We start from the raw sequence: 23,332 nt of genomic DNA, 5'->3' as shown, positions 1-23,332 counted from the left end.
CCAGGAATATGCCGTAGAAGTGCTGCTGATCATCGCTATGTTATACGGACTTCCCTAAGCACGCCGCCGGGCCGCAGCCTGTGTGCCACTCGTACTGCCCCATTTTCCCTCTCTCCCCTCCCTCCTAACCCGTCCTCCTCAGTCCCATTCCCTTTGGTAACCGTGAGTCCATTCTTGGGTTCGCTGCGGGTGCTACTGTCCTGTTCTATCACTCCCTTTCTTATTTCCGGTAGTCCCCAGGTGAGCGAAATCAGTTGACACTTGTCTTTCTCTGCGTGGCTTATTTCGCTGAGCATGATACCCGCTACCTCCCTCCATGTTGTTGCACATGGTAGGATTGGTTTCTTCATGTGGCAGAATAATATTCCACTGTTCATCCTCTGATAGACACTTACCTTTGCAGTTATGGATAGTGCTTGATAATCATACGGGTTCAGAGGTCTTTTTTAAACTGGGCTGCTGTATTCTAGTGGTTATTTTTGTATGTATGGATGTGTGAATGTATTTAGTTAGTCAATTTCTCACTTAGATATCTGTTATTTATTTATTTATTTATCATTAGTCTACATCGACGTGAGTCACATGTGGTTGACAAACTGCCCCCCACAACGAAATGCCCCCAGATACCTCATTGCAGTCACGGTCCATGAGCATAGTAAGATGCTGTAGAATCCCTTGTTGTCTTCTCTGCATTGTACGTCCCTCCCCATGCCCCCCTTCCACTTTATGCATGCCAAAGGTAATGTGCACATTGTCCCCCGCTCCCCCTGACTTACTGCTCCGTTCCCACCTGTGCACCTCCATCCCTTTCCCTTTGGTAACTGTTAGTGCACTCTTCTGGTGCCGTTTTTCTTCTTCGGAGGTCTCTTGGTTCTCCTGCACAGGCGAGTGAAATCATTTGATATTTGTGTTTCTCCACCTGCCTGCCTTATTGCACTGAGTATGATGCACTCTCACACCATCCATGTTTCTTCCAATGGTAGGATTTGTTTTCATATGACGGAATAATATTCCAATGTTCATCTACTGGTGGACACTGAGCTTGGCTATTGAGAATAGTGCTGTGGTAATCATAGGGATGCACGTGTCGCTTTTAAACTGGCGGCGGCATTCTCTCATTCATTCATTCATTCATCTATTTATTCTTTTATTTATTTGTCATCAATCTACAATTATGTGGATAACATCATGTACAGTACACTCCCCCCATCACCAACGTAGCAAAGGTTAAGGGACTAGGGAGGCTGGTTGTGAAGGACGGGAGCAGGCTGCTAAGGGGGCATTACGATGAGCTCACATAATGTGGGGGGGAATTCTATGGGGAAGGCAGTATAGTTCAGAGAATTCAAGCAGTGATTCTGTAGCATGTTACTCTGCTGGTGAACAGTGAGTGTAATGGGGTCTGCGGGGGCGACTGGATGATCTGGGCAGTCCAGTATCCTTAATGTTCCTTATATAATTGTAGATTGGTTATTGAGAATCGTGCTGCCATACATTTAGGGGTGCAGATGTCTTTCTTGAACTGGGCTGCTGCATTCTTTATGTATGTACGTTTGAATGTATGTATGTATGTATGTATTCATCCTTCCATGCATCCATTCATTCATGCATTCTTTTATCTGTCTACCTATCTCTCTGTGTATCTTTGTGTCATTACTACACAATTAGATGAGTAACATGATGTTTACTAGACTCCTCCCATCACGCACGTGCCCCGAGATACCCCATTGCAGTCACAGTCCATGAGCATAGTAAGATACTGTTGAAGCCCTACTTGTCTTTTCTGTGTTTTGCAGCCCTGCCTGTGACCCCCGCTCCCACATTATATATTCTTATTCTAATGTGTCCTTACTTCCCCCCTCCCTAATCCCTCCATGCCCACCCATTCACCTCAGTCTCTTTCCCTCTGTTAACTTTTAGTCCATTCATGGGTTTTCTGAGACTGCTGCTGTTTTGTTCTTCAGTTTTTTGTTTGTTCTGAGACTGTAATGATGAGTGATATCATTATACATATATATATATATATATATATATATATATATATATATATATATATATATATATATATATATGTAGGTAAGTAACTCTAATGTTTGGTAAGATGATGCAGCTCTCCACGGCTGGGCAGTACCCCTCCCCGTGGGTGAAGTTTGTGAGCGCCTCACTGTTGCCTGGAGATTCCACGATGTCACAGTGGTTCCTCTGTCCTAGAGACATAATGTGTATGCTGAGAGGAGCAGGTGTGATTCCGGTGAGGTGGACACTGACCAACTTGACAGCATCAGGGTAAATGGAATCCAGAGCCAAGGTACTGTGTGTTCCTTTTAATTTTGTTGACACTACTTCACAGTTACATGAACAACATTATGGTTCCTAGACTACCCCCACTGTCAAGTCCCCACCACGTAGCCCGTAAGAGTGGCTGTCCAACAGCCCAGGAATATGCCGTAGAAGTGCTGCTGATCATCGCTATGTTATACGGACTTACCTAAGCACGCCGCCGGGCCGCAGCCTGTGTGCCACTCGTACTGCCCCATTTTCCCTCTCTCCCCTCCCTCCTAACCCGTCCTCCTCAGTCCCATTCCCTTTGGTAACCGTGAGTCCATTCTTGGGTTCGCTGCGGGTGCTACTGTCCTGTTCTATCACTCCCTTTCTTATTTCCGGTAGTCCCCAGTTGAGCGAAATCAGTTGACACTTGTCTTTCTCTGCGTGGCTTATTTCGCTGAGCATGATACCCGCTACCTCCCTCCATGTTGTTGCACATGGTAGGATTGGTTTATTCATATGGCAGAATAATATTCCACTGTTCATCCTCTGATAGACACTTACCTTTGCCGTTATGGATAGTGCTTGATAATCATACGGGTTCAGAGGTCTTTTTTAAACTGGGCTGCTGTATTCTAGTGGTTATTTTTGTATGTATGGATGTGTGAATGTATTTAGTTAGTCAATTACTCACTTAGATATCTGTTATTTATTTATTTATTTATCATTAGTCTACATCGACGTGAGTCACATGTGGTTGACTAAACTGCCCCCCGCAACGAAATGCCCCCAGATACCTCATTGCAGTTACGGTCCATGAGCATAGTATGATGCTGTAGAATCCCTTGTTGTCTTCTCTGTGTTGTACGTCCCTCCCCATGCCCCCCTTCCACTTTATGCATGCCAAAGGTAATGTGCACATTGTCCCCCGCTCCCCTGACTTACTGCTCCGTTCCCACCTGTGCACCTCCATCCCTTTCCCTTTGGTAACTGTTAGTGCACTCTTCTGGTGCCGTTTTTCTTCTTCGGAGGTCTCTTGGTTCTCCTGCACAGGCGAGTGAAATCATTTGATATTTGTGTTTCTCCACCTGCCTGCCTTATTGCACTGAGTATGATGCACTCTCACACCATCCATGTTTCTGCCAATGGTAGGATTTGTTTTCATATGATGGAATAATATTCCAATGTTCATCTACTGGTGGACACTGAGCTTTTCTATTGAGAATAGTGCTGTGGTAATCATAGGGATGCACGTGTCGCTTTTAAACTGACGGCGGCATTCTCTCATTCATTCATTCATTCATCTATTTATTCTTTTATTTATTTGTCATCAATCTACAATTATGTGGATAACATCATGTTGAGTACACTCCCCCCATCACCAACGTAGCAAAGGTTAAGGGACTAGGGAGGCTGGTTGTGAAGGACGGGAGCAGGCTGCTAAGGGGGCATTACGATGAGCTCACATAATGTGGGGGGGAATTCTATGGGGAAGGCAGTATAGTTCAGAGAATTCAAGCAGTGATTCTGTAGCATGTTACTCTGCTGGTGAACAGTGAGTGTAATGGGGTCTGCGGGGGCGACTGGATGATCTGGGCAGTCCAGTATCCTTAATGTTCCTTATATAATTGTAGATTGGTTATTGAGAATCGTGCTGCCATACATTTAGGGGTGCAGATGTCTTTCTTGAACTGGGCTGCTGCATTCTTTATGTATGTATGTTTGAATGTATGTATGTATGTATGTATTCATCCTTCCATGCATCCATTCATTCATGCATTCTTTTATCTGTCTACCTATCTCTCTGTGTATCTTTGTGTCATTAATACACAATTAGATGAGTAACATGATGTCTACTAGACTCCTCCCATCACGCACGTGCCCCGAGATACCCCATTGCAGTCACAGTCCATGAGCATAGTAAGATACTGTAGAAGCCCTACTTGTCTTTTCTGGGTTTTGCAGCCCTGCCTGTGACCCCCGCTCCCACATTATATATTCTTATTCTAATGTGTCCTTACTTCCCCCCTCCCTAATCCCTCCATGCCCACCCATTCACCTCAGTCTCTTTCCCTCTGTTAACTTTTAGTCCATTCATGGGTTTTCTGAGACTGCTGCTGTTTTGTTCTTCAGTTTTTTGTTTGTTCTGAGACTGTAATGATGAGTGATATCATTATACATATATATATATATATATAATATATATATATATATATATATGTAGGTAAGTAACTCTAATGTTTGGTAAGATGATGCAGCTCTCCACGGCTGGGCAGTGCCCCTCCCCGTGGGTGAAGTTTGTGAGCCCATCACTGTTGCCTGGAGATTCCACGATGTCACAGTGGTTCCTCTGTCCTAGAGACATAATGTGTATGCTGAGAGGAGCAGGTGTGATTCCGGTGAGGTGGACACTGACCAACTTGACAGCATCAGGGTAAATGGAATCCAGAGCCAAGGTACTGTGTGTTCCTTTTAATTTTGGTGACACTACTTCACAGTTACATGAACAACATTGTGGTTCCTAGACTACCCCCACTGTCAAGTCCCCACCACGTAGCCCGTAAGAGTGGCTGTCCAACAGCCCAGGAATATGCCGTAGAAGTGCTGCTGATCATCGCTATGTTATACGGACTTACCTAAGCACGCCGCCGGGCCGCTGCCTGTGTGCCACTCGTACTGCCCCATTTTCCCTCTCTCCCCTCCCTCCTAACCCGTCCTCCTCAGTCCCATTCCCTTTGGTAACCGTGAGTCCATTCTTGGGTTCGCTGCGGGTGCTACTGTCCTGTTCTATCACTCCCTTTCTTCTTTCCGGTAGTCCCCAGGTGAGCGAAATCAGTTGACACTTGTCTTTCTCTGCGTGGCTTATTTCGCTGAGCATGATACCCGCTACCTCCCTCCATGTTGTTGCACATGGTAGGATTGGTTTCTTCATATGGCAGAATAATATTCCACTGTTCATCCTCTGATAGACACTTACCTTTGCAGTTATGGATAGTGCTTGATAATCATACGGGTTCAGAGGTCTTTTTTAAACTGGGCTGCTGTATTCTAGTGGTTATTTTTGTATGTATGGATGTGTGAATGTATTTAGTCAGTCAATTACTCACTTAGATATCTGTTATTTATTTATTTATTTATCATTAGTCTACATCGACGTGAGTCACATGTGGTTGACTAAACTGCCCCCCACAACGAAATGCCCCCAGATACCTCATTGCAGTCACGGTCCATGAGCATAGTAAGATGCTGTAGAATCCCTTGTTGTCTTCTCTGCATTGTACGTCCCTCCCCATGCCCCCCTTCCACTTTATGCATGCCAAAGGTAATGTGCACATTGTCCCCCGCTCCCCCTGACTTACTGCTCCGTTCCCACCTGTGCACCTCCATCCCTTTCCCTTTGGTAACTGTTAGTGCACTCTTCTGGTGCCGTTTTTCTTCCTCGGAGGTCTCTTGGTTCTCCTGCACAGGCGAGTGAAATCATTTGATATTTGTGTTTCTCCACCTGCCTGCCTTATTGCACTGAGTATGATGCACTCTCACACCATCCATGTTTCTGCCAATGGTAGGATTTGTTTTCATATGACGGAATAATATTCCAATGTTCATCTACTGGTGGACACTGAGCTTGGCTATTGAGAATAGTGCTGTGGTAATCATAGGGATGCACGTGTCACTTTTAAACTGGCGGCGGCATTCTCTCATTCATTCATTCATTCATTCATCTATTTATTCTTTTATTTATTTGTCATCAATCTACAATTATGTGGATAACATCACGTTGAGTACACTCCCCCCATCACCAACGTAGCAAAGGTTAAGGGACTAGGGAGGCTGGTTGTGAAGGACGGGAGCAGGCTGCTAAGGGGGCATTACGATGAGCTCACATAATGTGGGGGGGAATTCTATGGGGAAGGCAGTATAGTTCAGAGAATTCAAGCAGTGATTCTGTAGCATGTTACTCTGCTGGTGAACAGTGAGTGTAATGGGGTCTGCGGGGGCGACTGGATGATCTGGGCAGTCCAGTATCCTTAATGTTCCTTATATAATTGTAGATTGGTTATTGAGAATCGTGCTGCCATACATTTAGGGGTGCAGATGTCTTTCTTGAACTGGGCTGCTGCATTCTTTATGTATGTATGTTTGAATGTATGTATGTATGTATGTATTCATCCTTCCATGCATCCATTCATTCATGCATTCTTTTATCTGTCTACCTATCTATCTGTGTATCTTTGTGTCATTAATACACAATTAGATGAGTAACATGATGTTTACTAGACTCCTCCCATCACGCACGTGCCCCGAGATACCCCATTGCAGTCACAGTCCATGAGCATAGTAAGATACTGTTGAAGCCCTACTTGTCTTTTCTGGGTTTTGCAGCCCTGCCTGTGACCCCCGCTCCCACATTATATATTCTTATTCTAATGTGTCCTTACTTCCCCCCTCACTAATCCCTCCATGCCCACCCATTCACCTCAGTCTCTTTCCCTCTGTTAACTTTTAGTCCATTCATGGGTTTTCTGAGACTGCTGCTGTTTTGTTCTTCAGTTTTTTGTTTGTTCTGAGACTGTAATGATGAGTGATATCATTATACATACATACATATATATATATATATATATATATATGTAGGTAAGTAACTCTAATGTTTGGTAAGATGATGCAGCTCTCCACGGCTGGGCAGTGCCCCTCCCCGTGGGTGAAGTTTGTGAGCGCATCACTGTTGCCTGGAGATTCCACGATGTCACAGTGGTGCCTCTGTCCTAGAGACATAATGTGTATGCTGAGAGGAGCAGGTGTGATTCCAGTGAGGTGGACACTGACCAACTTGACAGCATCAGGGTAAATGGAATCCAGAGCCAAGGTACTGTGTGTTCCTTTTAATTTTGTTGACACTACTTCACAGTTACATGAACAACATTATGGTTCCTAGACTACCCCCACTGTCAAGTCCCCACCACGTAGCCCGTAAGAGTGGCTGTCCAACAGCCCAGGAATATGCCGTAGAAGTGCTGCTGATCATCGCTATGTTATACGGACTTACCTAAGCACGCCGCCGGGCCGCAGCCTGTGTGCCACTCGTACTGCCCCATTTTCCCTCTCTCCCCTCCCTCCTAACCCGTCCTCCTCAGTCCCATTCCCTTTGGTAACCGTGAGTCCATTCTTGGGTTCGCTGCGGGTGCTACTGTCCTGTTCTATCACTCCCTTTCTTATTTCCGGTAGTCCCCAGGTGAGCGAAATCAGTTGACACTTGTCTTTCTCTGCGTGGCTTATTTCGCTGAGCATGATACCCGCTACCTCCCTCCATGTTGTTGCACATGGTAGGATTGGTTTCTTCATATGGCAGAATAATATTCCACTGTTCATCCTCTGATAGACACTTACCTTTGCAGTTATGGATAGTGCTTGATAATCATACGGGTTCAGAGGTCTTTTTTAAACTGGGCTGCTGTATTCTAGTGGTTATTTTTGTATGTATGGATGTGTGAATGTATTTAGTTAGTCAATTTCTCACTTAGATATCTGTTATTTATTTATTTATTTATCATTAGTCTACATCGACGTGAGTCACATGTGGTTGACTAAACTGCCCCCCACAACGAAATGCCCCCAGATACCTCATTGCAGTCACGGTCCATGAGCATAGTAAGATGCTGTAGAATCCCTTGTTGTCTTCTCTGCATTGTACGTCCCTCCCCATGCCCCCCTTCCACTTTATGCATGCCAAAGGTAATGTGCACATTGTCCCCCGCTCCCCCTGACTTACTGCTCCGTTCCCACCTGTGCACCTCCATCCCTTTCCCTTTGGTAACTGTTAGTGCACTCTTCTGGTGCCGTTTTTCTTCTTCGGAGGTCTCTTGGTTCTCCTGCACAGGCGAGTGAAATCATTTGATATTTGTGTTTCTCCACCTGCCTGCCTTATTGCACTGAGTATGATGCACTCTCACACCATCCATGTTTCTGCCAATGGTAGGATTTGTTTTCATATGACGGAATAATATTCCAATGTTCATCTACTGGTGGACACTGAGCTTGGCTATTGAGAATAGTGCTGTGGTAATCATAGGGATGCACGTGTCGCTTTTAAACTGGCGGCGGCATTCTCTCATTCATTCATTCATTCATTCATCTATTTATTCTTTTATTTATTTGTCATCAATCTACAATTATGTGGATAACATCATGTTGAGTACACTCCCCCCATCACCAACGTAGCAAAGGTTAAGGGACTAGGGAGGCTGGTTGTGAAGGACGGGAGCAGGCTGCTAAGGGGGCATTACGATGAGCTCACATAATGTGGGGGGGAATTCTATGGGGAAGGCAGTATAGTTCAGAGAATTCAAGCAGTGATTCTGTAGCATGTTACTCTGCTGGTGAACAGTGAGTGTAATGGGGTCTGCGGGGGCGACTGGATGATCTGGGCAGTCCAGTATCCTTAATGTTCCTTATATAATTGTAGATTGGTTATTCAGAATCGTGCTGCCATACATTTAGGGGTGCAGATGTCTTTCTTGAACTGGGCTGCTGCATTCTTTATGTATGTATGTTTGAATGTATGTATGTATGTATGTATTCATCCTTCCATGCATCCATTCATTCATGCATTCTTTTATCTGTCTACCTATCTCTCTGTGTATCTTTGTGTCATTAATACACAATTAGATGAGTAACATGATGTTTACTAGACTCCTCCCATCACGCACGTGCCCCGAGATACCCCATTGCAGTCACAGTCCATGAGCATAGTAAGATACTGTTGAAGCCCTACTTGTCTTTTCTGTGTTTTGCAGCCCTGCCTGTGACCCCCGCTCCCACATTATATATTCTTATTCTAATGTGTCCTTACTTCCCCCCTCCCTAATCCCTCCATGCCCACCCATTCACCTCAGTCTCTTTCCCTCTGTTAACTTTTAGTCCATTCATGGGTTTTCTGAGACTGCTGCTGTTTTTTCTTCAGTTTTTTGTTTGTGCTGAGACTGTAATGATGAGTGATATCATTATACATATATATATATATTTATATATATATGTAGGTAAGTAACTCTCATGTTTGGTAAGTTGATGCAGCTCTCCACGGGTGGGCAGTGCCCCTCCCCGTGGGTGAAGTTTGTGAGCGCATCACTGTTGCCTGGAGATTCCACGATGTCACAGTGGTGCCTCTGTCCTAGAGACATAATGTGTATGCTGAGAGGAGTTGGTGTGATTCCGGTGAGGTGGACACTGACCAACTTGACAGCATCAGGGTAAATGGAATCCAGAGCCAAGGTACTGTGTGTTCCTTTTAATTTTGTTGACACTACTTCACAGTTACATGAACAACATTATGGTTCCTAGACTACCCCCACTGTCAAGTCCCCACCACGTAGCCCGTAAGAGTGGCTGTCCAACAGCCCAGGAATATGCCGTAGAAGTGCTGCTGATCATCGCTATGTTATACGGACTTCCCTAAGCACGCCGCCGGGCCGCAGCCTGTGTGCCACTCGTACTGCCCCATTTTCCCTCTCTCCCCTCCCTCCTAACCCGTCCTCCTCAGTCCCATTCCCTTTGGTAACCGTGAGTCCATTCTTGGGTTCGCTGCGGGTGCTACTGTCCTGTTCTATCACTCCCTTTCTTATTTCCGGTAGTCCCCAGGTGAGCGAAATCAGTTGACACTTGTCTTTCTCTGCGTGGCTTATTTCGCTGAGCATGATACCCGCTACCTCCCTCCATGTTGTTGCACATGGTAGGATTGGTTTCTTCATATGGCAGAATAATATTCCACTGTTCATCCTCTGATAGACACTTACCTTTGCAGTTATGGATAGTGCTTGATAATCATACGGGTTCAGAGGTCTTTTTTAAACTGGGCTGCTGTATTCTAGTGGTTATTTTTGTATGTATGGATGTGTGAATGTATTTAGTTAGTCAATTTCTCACTTAGATATCTGTTATTTATTTATTTATTTATCATTAGTCTACATCGACGTGAGTCACATGTGGTTGACAAACTGCCCCCCACAACGAAATGCCCCCAGATACCTCATTGCAGTCACGGTCCATGAGCATAGTAAGATGCTGTAGAATCCCTTGTTGTCTTCTCTGCATTGTACGTCCCTCCCCATGCCCCCCTTCCACTTTATGCATGCCAAAGGTAATGTGCACATTGTCCCCCGCTCCCCCTGACTTACTGCTCCGTTCCCACCTGTGCACCTCCATCCCTTTCCCTTTGGTAACTGTTAGTGCACTCTTCTGGTGCCGTTTTTCTTCTTCGGAGGTCTCTTGGTTCTCCTGCACAGGCGAGTGAAATCATTTGATATTTGTGTTTCTCCACCTGCCTGCCTTATTGCACTGAGTATGATGCACTCTCACACCATCCATGTTTCTTCCAATGGTAGGATTTGTTTTCATATGACGGAATAATATTCCAATGTTCATCTACTGGTGGACACTGAGCTTGGCTATTGAGAATAGTGCTGTGGTAATCATAGGGATGCACGTGTCGCTTTTAAACTGGCGGCGGCATTCTCTCATTCATTCATTCATTCATCTATTTATTCTTTTATTTATTTGTCATCAATCTACAATTATGTGGATAACATCATGTACAGTACACTCCCCCCATCACCAACGTAGCAAAGGTTAAGGGACTAGGGAGGCTGGTTGTGAAGGACGGGAGCAGGCTGCTAAGGGGGCATTACGATGAGCTCACATAATGTGGGGGGGAATTCTATGGGGAAGGCAGTATAGTTCAGAGAATTCAAGCAGTGATTCTGTAGCATGTTACTCTGCTGGTGAACAGTGAGTGTAATGGGGTCTGCGGGGGCGACTGGATGATCTGGGCAGTCCAGTATCCTTAATGTTCCTTATATAATTGTAGATTGGTTATTGAGAATCGTGCTGCCATACATTTAGGGGTGCAGATGTCTTTCTTGAACTGGGCTGCTGCATTCTTTATGTATGTACGTTTGAATGTATGTATGTATGTATGTATTCATCCTTCCATGCATCCATTCATTCATGCATTCTTTTATCTGTCTACCTATCTCTCTGTGTATCTTTGTGTCATTACTACACAATTAGATGAGTAACATGATGTTTACTAGACTCCTCCCATCACGCACGTGCCCCGAGATACCCCATTGCAGTCACAGTCCATGAGCATAGTAAGATACTGTTGAAGCCCTACTTGTCTTTTCTGTGTTTTGCAGCCCTGCCTGTGACCCCCGCTCCCACATTATATATTCTTATTCTAATGTGTCCTTACTTCCCCCCTCCCTAATCCCTCCATGCCCACCCATTCACCTCAGTCTCTTTCCCTCTGTTAACTTTTAGTCCATTCATGGGTTTTCTGAGACTGCTGCTGTTTTGTTCTTCAGTTTTTTGTTTGTTCTGAGACTGTAATGATGAGTGATATCATTATACATATATATATATATATATATATATATATATATATATATATATATATATATATATATATATATGTAGGTAAGTAACTCTAATGTTTGGTAAGATGATGCAGCTCTCCACGGCTGGGCAGTACCCCTCCCCGTGGGTGAAGTTTGTGAGCGCCTCACTGTTGCCTGGAGATTCCACGATGTCACAGTGGTTCCTCTGTCCTAGAGACATAATGTGTATGCTGAGAGGAGCAGGTGTGATTCCGGTGAGGTGGACACTGACCAACTTGACAGCATCAGGGTAAATGGAATCCAGAGCCAAGGTACTGTGTGTTCCTTTTAATTTTGTTGACACTACTTCACAGTTACATGAACAACATTATGGTTCCTAGACTACCCCCACTGTCAAGTCCCCACCACGTAGCCCGTAAGAGTGGCTGTCCAACAGCCCAGGAATATGCCGTAGAAGTGCTGCTGATCATCGCTATGTTATACGGACTTACCTAAGCACGCCGCCGGGCCGCAGCCTGTGTGCCACTCGTACTGCCCCATTTTCCCTCTCTCCCCTCCCTCCTAACCCGTCCTCCTCAGTCCCATTCCCTTTGGTAACCGTGAGTCCATTCTTGGGTTCGCTGCGGGTGCTACTGTCCTGTTCTATCACTCCCTTTCTTATTTCCGGTAGTCCCCAGTTGAGCGAAATCAGTTGACACTTGTCTTTCTCTGCGTGGCTTATTTCGCTGAGCATGATACCCGCTACCTCCCTCCATGTTGTTGCACATGGTAGGATTGGTTTATTCATATGGCAGAATAATATTCCACTGTTCATCCTCTGATAGACACTTACCTTTGCCGTTATGGATAGTGCTTGATAATCATACGGGTTCAGAGGTCTTTTTTAAACTGGGCTGCTGTATTCTAGTGGTTATTTTTGTATGTATGGATGTGTGAATGTATTTAGTTAGTCAATTACTCACTTAGATATCTGTTATTTATTTATTTATTTATCATTAGTCTACATCGACGTGAGTCACATGTGGTTGACTAAACTGCCCCCCGCAACGAAATGCCCCCAGATACCTCATTGCAGTTACGGTCCATGAGCATAGTATGATGCTGTAGAATCCCTTGTTGTCTTCTCTGTGTTGTACGTCCCTCCCCATGCCCCCCTTCCACTTTATGCATGCCAAAGGTAATGTGCACATTGTCCCCCGCTCCCCCTGACTTACTGCTCCGTTCCCACCTGTGCACCTCCATCCCTTTCCCTTTGGTAACTGTTAGTGCACTCTTCTGGTGCCGTTTTTCTTCTTCGGAGGTCTCTTGGTTCTCCTGCACAGGCGAGTGAAATCATTTGATATTTGTGTTTCTCCACCTGCCTGCCTTATTGCACTGAGTATGATGCACTCTCACACCATCCATGTTTCTGCCAATGGTAGGATTTGTTTTCATATGATGGAATAATATTCCAATGTTCATCTACTGGTGGACACTGAGCTTTTCTATTGAGAATAGTGCTGTGGTAATCATAGGGATGCACGTGTCGCTTTTAAACTGACGGCGGCATTCTCTCATTCATTCATTCATTCATCTATTTATTCTTTTATTTATTTGTCATCAATCTACAATTATGTGGATAACATCATGTTGAGTACACTCCCCCCATCACCAACGTAGCAAAGGTTAAGGGACTAGGGAGGCTGGTTGTGAAGGACGGGAGCAGGCTGCTAAGGGGGCATTACGATGAGCTCACATAATGTGGGGGGGAATTCTATGGGGAAGGCAGTATAGTTCAGAGAATTCAAGCAGTGATTCTGTAGCATGTTACTCTGCTGGTGAACAGTGAGTGTAATGGGGTCTGCGGGGGCGACTGGATGATCTGGGCAGTCCAGTATCCTTAATGTTCCTTATATAATTGTAGATTGGTTATTGAGAATCGTGCTGCCATACATTTAGGGGTGCAGATGTCTTTCTTGAACTGGGCTGCTGCATTCTTTATGTATGTATGTTTGAATGTATGTATGTATGTATGTATTCATCCTTCCATGCATCCATTCATTCATGCATTCTTTTATCTGTCTACCTATCTCTCTGTGTATCTTTGTGTCATTAATACACAATTAGATGAGTAACATGATGTCTACTAGACTCCTCCCATCACGCACGTGCCCCGAGATACCCCATTGCAGTCACAGTCCATGAGCATAGTAAGATACTGTAGAAGCCCTACTTGTCTTTTCTGGGTTTTGCAGCCCTGCCTGTGACCCCCGCTCCCACATTATATATTCTTATTCTAATGTGTCCTTACTTCCCCCCTCCCTAATCCCTCCATGCCCACCCATTCACCTCAGTCTCTTTCCCTCTGTTAACTTTTAGTCCATTCATGGGTTTTCTGAGACTGCTGCTGTTTTGTTCTTCAGTTTTTTGTTTGTTCTGAGACTGTAATGATGAGTGATATCATTATACATATATATATATATATATAATATATATATATATATATATATGTAGGTAAGTAACTCTAATGTTTGGTAAGATGATGCAGCTCTCCACGGCTGGGCAGTGCCCCTCCCCGTGGGTGAAGTTTGTGAGCCCATCACTGTTGCCTGGAGATTCCACGATGTCACAGTGGTTCCTCTGTCCTAGAGACATAATGTGTATGCTGAGAGGAGCAGGTGTGATTCCGGTGAGGTGGACACTGACCAACTTGACAGCATCAGGGTAAATGGAATCCAGAGCCAAGGTACTGTGTGTTCCTTTTAATTTTGGTGACACTACTTCACAGTTACATGAACAACATTGTGGTTCCTAGACTACCCCCACTGTCAAGTCCCCACCACGTAGCCCGTAAGAGTGGCTGTCCAACAGCCCAGGAATATGCCGTAGAAGTGCTGCTGATCATCGCTATGTTATACGGACTTACCTAAGCACGCCGCCGGGCCGCTGCCTGTGTGCCACTCGTACTGCCCCATTTTCCCTCTCTCCCCTCCCTCCTAACCCGTCCTCCTCAGTCCCATTCCCTTTGGTAACCGTGAGTCCATTCTTGGGTTCGCTGCGGGTGCTACTGTCCTGTTCTATCACTCCCTTTCTTCTTTCCGGTAGTCCCCAGGTGAGCGAAATCAGTTGACACTTGTCTTTCTCTGCGTGGCTTATTTCGCTGAGCATGATACCCGCTACCTCCCTCCATGTTGTTGCACATGGTAGGATTGGTTTCTTCATATGGCAGAATAATATTCCACTGTTCATCCTCTGATAGACACTTACCTTTGCAGTTATGGATAGTGCTTGATAATCATACGGGTTCAGAGGTCTTTTTTAAACTGGGCTGCTGTATTCTAGTGGTTATTTTTGTATGTATGGATGTGTGAATGTATTTAGTCAGTCAATTACTCACTTAGATATCTGTTATTTATTTATTTATTTATCATTAGTCTACATCGACGTGAGTCACATGTGGTTGACTAAACTGCCCCCCACAACGAAATGCCCCCAGATACCTCATTGCAGTCACGGTCCATGAGCATAGTAAGATGCTGTAGAATCCCTTGTTGTCTTCTCTGCATTGTACGTCCCTCCCCATGCCCCCCTTCCACTTTATGCATGCCAAAGGTAATGTGCACATTGTCCCCCGCTCCCCCTGACTTACTGCTCCGTTCCCACCTGTGCACCTCCATCCCTTTCCCTTTGGTAACTGTTAGTGCACTCTTCTGGTGCCGTTTTTCTTCCTCGGAGGTCTCTTGGTTCTCCTGCACAGGCGAGTGAAATCATTTGATATTTGTGTTTCTCCACCTGCCTGCCTTATTGCACTGAGTATGATGCACTCTCACACCATCCATGTTTCTGCCAATGGTAGGATTTGTTTTCATATGACGGAATAATATTCCAATGTTCATCTACTGGTGGACACTGAGCTTGGCTATTGAGAATAGTGCTGTGGTAATCATAGGGATGCACGTGTCACTTTTAAACTGGCGGCGGCATTCTCTCATTCATTCATTCATTCATTCATCTATTTATTCTTTTATTTATTTGTCATCAATCTACAATTATGTGGATAACATCACGTTGAGTACACTCCCCCCATCACCAACGTAGCAAAGGTTAAGGGACTAGGGAGGCTGGTTGTGAAGGACGGGAGCAGGCTGCTAAGGGGGCATTACGATGAGCTCACATAATGTGGGGGGGAATTCTATGGGGAAGGCAGTATAGTTCAGAGAATTCAAGCAGTGATTCTGTAGCATGTTACTCTGCTGGTGAACAGTGAGTGTAATGGGGTCTGCGGGGGCGACTGGATGATCTGGGCAGTCCAGTATCCTTAATGTTCCTTATATAATTGTAGATTGGTTATTGAGAATCGTGCTGCCATACATTTAGGGGTGCAGATGTCTTTCTTGAACTGGGCTGCTGCATTCTTTATGTATGTATGTTTGAATGTATGTATGTATGTATGTATTCATCCTTCCATGCATCCATTCATTCATGCATTCTTTTATCTGTCTACCTATCTATCTGTGTATCTTTGTGTCATTAATACACAATTAGATGAGTAACATGATGTTTACTAGACTCCTCCCATCACGCACGTGCCCCGAGATACCCCATTGCAGTCACAGTCCATGAGCATAGTAAGATACTGTTGAAGCCCTACTTGTCTTTTCTGGGTTTTGCAGCCCTGCCTGTGACCCCCGCTCCCACATTATATATTCTTATTCTAATGTGTCCTTACTTCCCCCCTCACTAATCCCTCCATGCCCACCCATTCACCTCAGTCTCTTTCCCTCTGTTAACTTTTAGTCCATTCATGGGTTTTCTGAGACTGCTGCTGTTTTGTTCTTCAGTTTTTTGTTTGTTCTGAGACTGTAATGATGAGTGATATCATTATACATACATACATATATATATATATATATATATATGTAGGTAAGTAACTCTAATGTTTGGTAAGATGATGCAGCTCTCCACGGCTGGGCAGTGCCCCTCCCCGTGGGTGAAGTTTGTGAGCGCATCACTGTTGCCTGGAGATTCCACGATGTCACAGTGGTGCCTCTGTCCTAGAGACATAATGTGTATGCTGAGAGGAGCAGGTGTGATTCCAGTGAGGTGGACACTGACCAACTTGACAGCATCAGGGTAAATGGAATCCAGAGCCAAGGTACTGTGTGTTCCTTTTAATTTTGTTGACACTACTTCACAGTTACATGAACAACATTATGGTTCCTAGACTACCCCCACTGTCAAGTCCCCACCACGTAGCCCGTAAGAGTGGCTGTCCAACAGCCCAGGAATATGCCGTAGAAGTGCTGCTGATCATCGCTATGTTATACGGACTTACCTAAGCACGCCGCCGGGCCGCAGCCTGTGTGCCACTCGTACTGCCCCATTTTCCCTCTCTCCCCTCCCTCCTAACCCGTCCTCCTCAGTCCCATTCCCTTTGGTAACCGTGAGTCCATTCTTGGGTTCGCTGCGGGTGCTACTGTCCTGTTCTATCACTCCCTTTCTTCTTTCCGGTAGTCCCCAGGTGAGCGAAATCAGTTGACACTTGTCTTTCTCTGCGTGGCTTATTTCGCTGAGCATGATACCCGCTACCTCCCTCCATGTTGTTGCACATGGTAGGATTGGTTTCTTCATATGGCAGAATAATATTCCACTGTTCATCCTCTGATAGACACTTACCTTTGCAGTTATGGATAGTGCTTGATAATCATACGGGTTCAGAGGTCTTTTTTAAACTGGGCTGCTGTATTCTAGTGGTTATTTTTGTATGTATGGATGTGTGAATGTATTTAGTTAGTCAATTTCTCACTTAGATATCTGTTATTTATTTATTTATTTATCATTAGTCTACATCGACGTGAGTCACATGTGGTTGACTAAACTGCCCCCCACAACGAAATGCCCCCAGATACCTCATTGCAGTCACGGTCCATGAGCATAGTAAGATGCTGTAGAATCCCTTGTTGTCTTCTCTGCATTGTACGTCCCTCCCCATGCCCCCCTTCCACTTTATGCATGCCAAAGGTAATGTGCACATTGTCCCCCGCTCCCCCTGACTTACTGCTCCGTTCCCACCTGTGCACCTCCATCCCTTTCCCTTTGGTAACTGTTAGTGCACTCTTCTGGTGCCGTTTTTCTTCTTCGGAGGTCTCTTGGTTCTCCTGCACAGGCGAGTGAAATCATTTGATATTTGTGTTTCTCCACCTGCCTGCCTTATTGCACTGAGTATGATGCACTCTCACACCATCCATGTTTCTGCCAATGGTAGGATTTGTTTTCATATGACGGAATAATATTCCAATGTTCATCTACTGGTGGACACTGAGCTTGGCTATTGAGAATAGTGCTGTGGTAATCATAGGGATGCACGTGTCGCTTTTAAACTGGCGGCGGCATTCTCTCATTCATTCATTCATTCATTCATCTATTTATTCTTTTATTTATTTGTCATCAATCTACAATTATGTGGATAACATCATGTTGAGTACACTCCCCCCATCACCAACGTAGCAAAGGTTAAGGGACTAGGGAGGCTGGTTGTGAAGGACGGGAGCAGGCTGCTAAGGGGGCATTACGATGAGCTCACATAATGTGGGGGGGAATTCTATGGGGAAGGCAGTATAGTTCAGAGAATTCAAGCAGTGATTCTGTAGCATGTTACTCTGCTGGTGAACAGTGAGTGTAATGGGGTCTGCGGGGGCGACTGGATGATCTGGGCAGTCCAGTATCCTTAATGTTCCTTATATAATTGTAGATTGGTTATTCAGAATCGTGCTGCCATACATTTAGGGGTGCAGATGTCTTTCTTGAACTGGGCTGCTGCATTCTTTATGTATGTATGTTTGAATGTATGTATGTATGTATGTATTCATCCTTCCATGCATCCATTCATTCATGCATTCTTTTATCTGTCTACCTATCTATCTGTGTATCTTTGTGTCATTAATACACAATTAGATGAGTAACATGATGTTTACTAGACTCCTCCCATCACGCACGTGCCCCGAGATACCCCATTGCAGTCACAGTCCATGAGCATAGTAAGATACTGTTGAAGCCCTACTTGTCTTTTCTGTGTTTTGCAGCCCTGCCTGTGACCCCCGCTCCCACATTATATATTCTTATTCTAATGTGTCCTTACTTCCCCCCTCCCTAATCCCTCCATGCCCACCCATTCACCTCAGTCTCTTTCCCTCTGTTAACTTTTAGTCCATTCATGGGTTTTCTGAGACTGCTGCTGTTTTTTCTTCAGTTTTTTGTTTGTGCTGAGACTGTAATGATGAGTGATATCATTATACATATATATATATATATTTATATATATATGTAGGTAAGTAACTCTCATGTTTGGTAAGTTGATGCAGCTCTCCACGGGTGGGCAGTGCCCCTCCCCGTGGGTGAAGTTTGTGAGCGCATCACTGTTGCCTGGAGATTCCACGATGTCACAGTGGTGCCTCTGTCCTAGAGACATAATGTGTATGCTGAGAGGAGTTGGTGTGATTCCGGTGAGGTGGACACTGACCAACTTGACAGCATCAGGGTAAATGGAATCCAGAGCCAAGGTACTGTGTGTTCCTTTTAATTTTGTTGACACTACTTCACAGTTACATGAACAACATTATGGTTCCTAGACTACCCCCACTGTCAAGTCCCCACCACGTAGCCCGTAAGAGTGGCTGTCCAACAGCCCAGGAATATGCCGTAGAAGTGCTGCTGATCATCGCTATGTTATACGGACTTACCTAAGCACGCCGCCGGGCCGCAGCCTGTGTGCCACTCGTACTGCCCCATTTTCCCTCTCTCCCCTCCCTCCTAACCCGTCCTCCTCAGTCCCATTCCCTTTGGTAACCGTGAGTCCATTCTTGGGTTCGCTGCGGGTGCTACTGTCCTGTTCTATCACTCCCTTTCTTCTTTCCGGTAGTCCCCAGGTGAGCGAAATCAGTTGACACTTGTCTTTCTCTGCGTGGCTTATTTCGCTGAGCATGATACCCGCTACCTCCCTCCATGTTGTTGCACATGGTAGGATTGGTTTCTTCATATGGCAGAATAATATTCCACTGTTCATCCTCTGATAGACACTTACCTTTGCAGTTATGGATAGTGCTTGATAATCATACGGGTTCAGAGGTCTTTTTTAAACTGGGCTGCTGTATTCTAGTGGTTATTTTTGTATGTATGGATGTGTGAATGTATTTAGTTAGTCAATTTCTCACTTAGATATCTGTTATTTATTTATTTATTTATCATTAGTCTACATCGACGTGAGTCACATGTGGTTGACAAACTGCCCCCCACAACGAAATGCCCCCAGATACCTCATTGCAGTCACGGTCCATGAGCATAGTAAGATGCTGTAGAATCCCTTGTTGTCTTCTCTGCATTGTACGTCCCTCCCCATGCCCCCCTTCCACTTTATGCATGCCAAAGGTAATGTGCACATTGTCCCCCGCTCCCCCTGACTTACTGCTCCGTTCCCACCTGTGCACCTCCATCCCTTTCCCTTTGGTAACTGTTAGTGCACTCTTCTGGTGCCGTTTTTCTTCTTCGGAGGTCTCTTGGTTCTCCTGCACAGGCGAGTGAAATCATTTGATATTTGTGTTTCTCCACCTGCCTGCCTTATTGCACTGAGTATGATGCACTCTCACACCATCCATGTTTCTTCCAATGGTAGGATTTGTTTTCATATTACGGAATAATATTCCAATGTTCATCTACTGGTGGACACTGAGCTTGGCTATTGAGAATAGTGCTGTGGTAATCATAGGGATGCACGTGTCGCTTTTAAACTGGCGGCAGCATTCTCTCATTCATTCATTCATTCATCTATTTATTCTTTTATTTATTTGTCATCAATCTACAATTATGTGGATAACATCATGTACAGTACACTCCCCCCATCACCAACGTAGCAAAGGTTAAGGGACTAGGGAGGCTGGTTGTGAAGGACGGGAGCAGGCTGCTAAGGGGGCATTACGATGAGCTCACATAATGTGGGGGGGAATTCTATGGGGAAGGCAGTATAGTTCAGAGAATTCAAGCAGTGATTCTGTAGCATGTTACTCTGCTGGTGAACAGTGAGTGTAATGGGGTCTGCGGGGGCGACTGGATGATCTGGGCAGTCCAGTATCCTTAATGTTCCTTATATAATTGTAGATTGGTTATTGAGAATCGTGCTGCCATACATTTAGGGGTGCAGATGTCTTTCTTGAACTGGGCTGCTGCATTCTTTATGTATGTACGTTTGAATGTATGTATGTATGTATGTATTCATCCTTCCATGCATCCATTCATTCATGCATTCTTTTATCTGTCTACCTATCTCTCTGTGTATCTTTGTGTCATTACTACACAATTAGATGAGTAACATGATGTTTACTAGACTCCTCCCATCACGCACGTGCCCCGAGATACCCCATTGCAGTCACAGTCCATGAGCATAGTAAGATACTGTTGAAGCCCTACTTGTCTTTTCTGTGTTTTGCAGCCCTGCCTGTGACCCCCGCTCCCACATTATATATTCTTATTCTAATGTGTCCTTACTTCCCCCCTCCCTAATCCCTCCATGCCCACCCATTCACCTCAGTCTCTTTCCCTCTGTTAACTTTTAGTCCATTCATGGGTTTTCTGAGACTGCTGCTGTTTTGTTCTTCAGTTTTTTGTTTGTTCTGAGACTGTAATGATGAGTGATATCATTATACATATATATATATATATATATATATATATATATATATATATATATATATATATGTAGGTAAGTAACTCTAATGTTTGTTTGGTAAGATGATGCAGCTCTCCACGGCTGGGCAGTACCCCTCCCCGTGGGTGAAGTTTGTGAGCGCCTCACTGTTGCCTGGAGATTCCACGATGTCACAGTGGTTCCTCTGTCCTAGAGACATAATGTGTATGCTGAGAGGAGCAGGTGTGATTCCGGTGAGGTGGACACTGACCAACTTGACAGCATCAGGGTAAATGGAATCCAGAGCCAAGGTACTGTGTGTTCCTTTTAATTTTGTTGACACTACTTCACAGTTACATGAACAACATTATGGTTCCTAGACTACCCCCACTGTCAAGTCCCCACCACGTAGCCCGTAAGAGTGGCTGTCCAACAGCCCAGGAATATGCCGTAGAAGTGCTGCTGATCATCGCTATGTTATACGGACTTACCTAAGCACGCCGCCGGGCCGCAGCCTGTGTGCCACTCGTACTGCCCCATTTTCCCTCTCTCCCCTCCCTCCTAACCCGTCCTCCTCAGTCCCATTCCCTTTGGTAACCGTGAGTCCATTCTTGGGTTCGCTGCGGGTGCTACTGTCCTGTTCTATCACTCCCTTTCTTATTTCCGGTAGTCCCCAGTTGAGCGAAATCAGTTGACACTTGTCTTTCTCTGCGTGGCTTATTTCGCTGAGCATGATACCCGCTACCTCCCTCCATGTTGTTGCACATGGTAGGATTGGTTTATTCATATGGCAGAATAATATTCCACTGTTCATCCTCTGATAGACACTTACCTTTGCCGTTATGGATAGTGCTTGATAATCATACGGGTTCAGAGGTCTTTTTTAAACTGGGCTGCTGTATTCTAGTGGTTATTTTTGTATGTATGGATGTGTGAATGTATTTAGTTAGTCAATTACTCACTTAGATATCTGTTATTTATTTATTTATTTATCATTAGTCTACATCGACGTGAGTCACATGTGGTTGACTAAACTGCCCCCCGCAACGAAATGCCCCCAGATACCTCATTGCAGTTACGGTCCATGAGCATAGTATGATGCTGTAGAATCCCTTGTTGTCTTCTCTGTGTTGTACGTCCCTCCCCATGCCCCCCTTCCACTTTATGCATGCCAAAGGTAATGTGCACATTGTCCCCCGCTCCCCCTGACTTACTGCTCCGTTCCCACCTGTGCACCTCCATCCCTTTCCCTTTGGTAACTGTTAGTGCACTCTTCTGGTGCCGTTTTTCTTCTTCGGAGGTCTCTTGGTTCTCCTGCACAGGCGAGTGAAATCATTTGATATTTGTGTTTCTCCACCTGCCTGCCTTATTGCACTGAGTATGATGCACTCTCACACCATCCATGTTTCTGCCAATGGTAGGATTTGTTTTCATATGATGGAATAATATTCCAATGTTCATCTACTGGTGGACACTGAGCTTTTCTATTGAGAATAGTGCTGTGGTAATCATAGGGATGCACGTGTCGCTTTTAAACTGACGGCGGCATTCTCTCATTCATTCATTCATTCATCTATTTATTCTTTTATTTATTTGTCATCAATCTACAATTATGTGGATAACATCATGTTGAGTACACTCCCCCCATCACCAACGTAGCAAAGGTTAAGGGACTAGGGAGGCTGGTTGTGAAGGACGGGAGCAGGCTGCTAAGGGGGCATTACGATGAGCTCACATAATGTGGGGGGGAATTCTATGGGGAAGGCAGTATAGTTCAGAGAATTCAAGCAGTGATTCTGTAGCATGTTACTCTGCTGGTGAACAGTGAGTGTAATGGGGTCTGCGGGGGCGACTGGATGATCTGGGCAGTCCAGTATCCTTAATGTTCCTTATATAATTGTAGATTGGTTATTGAGAATCGTGCTGCCATACATTTAGGGGTGCAGATGTCTTTCTTGAACTGGGCTGCTGCATTCTTTATGTATGTATGTTTGAATGTATGTATGTATGTATGTATTCA

The sequence above is a fragment of the Manis pentadactyla genome, chromosome 6 (genome assembly GCF_030020395.1).
Source record: "Manis pentadactyla isolate mManPen7 chromosome 6, mManPen7.hap1, whole genome shotgun sequence".
Taxonomy (NCBI): Eukaryota; Metazoa; Chordata; class Mammalia; order Pholidota; family Manidae; genus Manis; species Manis pentadactyla.
Note: the sequence above shows the minus strand (reverse complement) of the source record.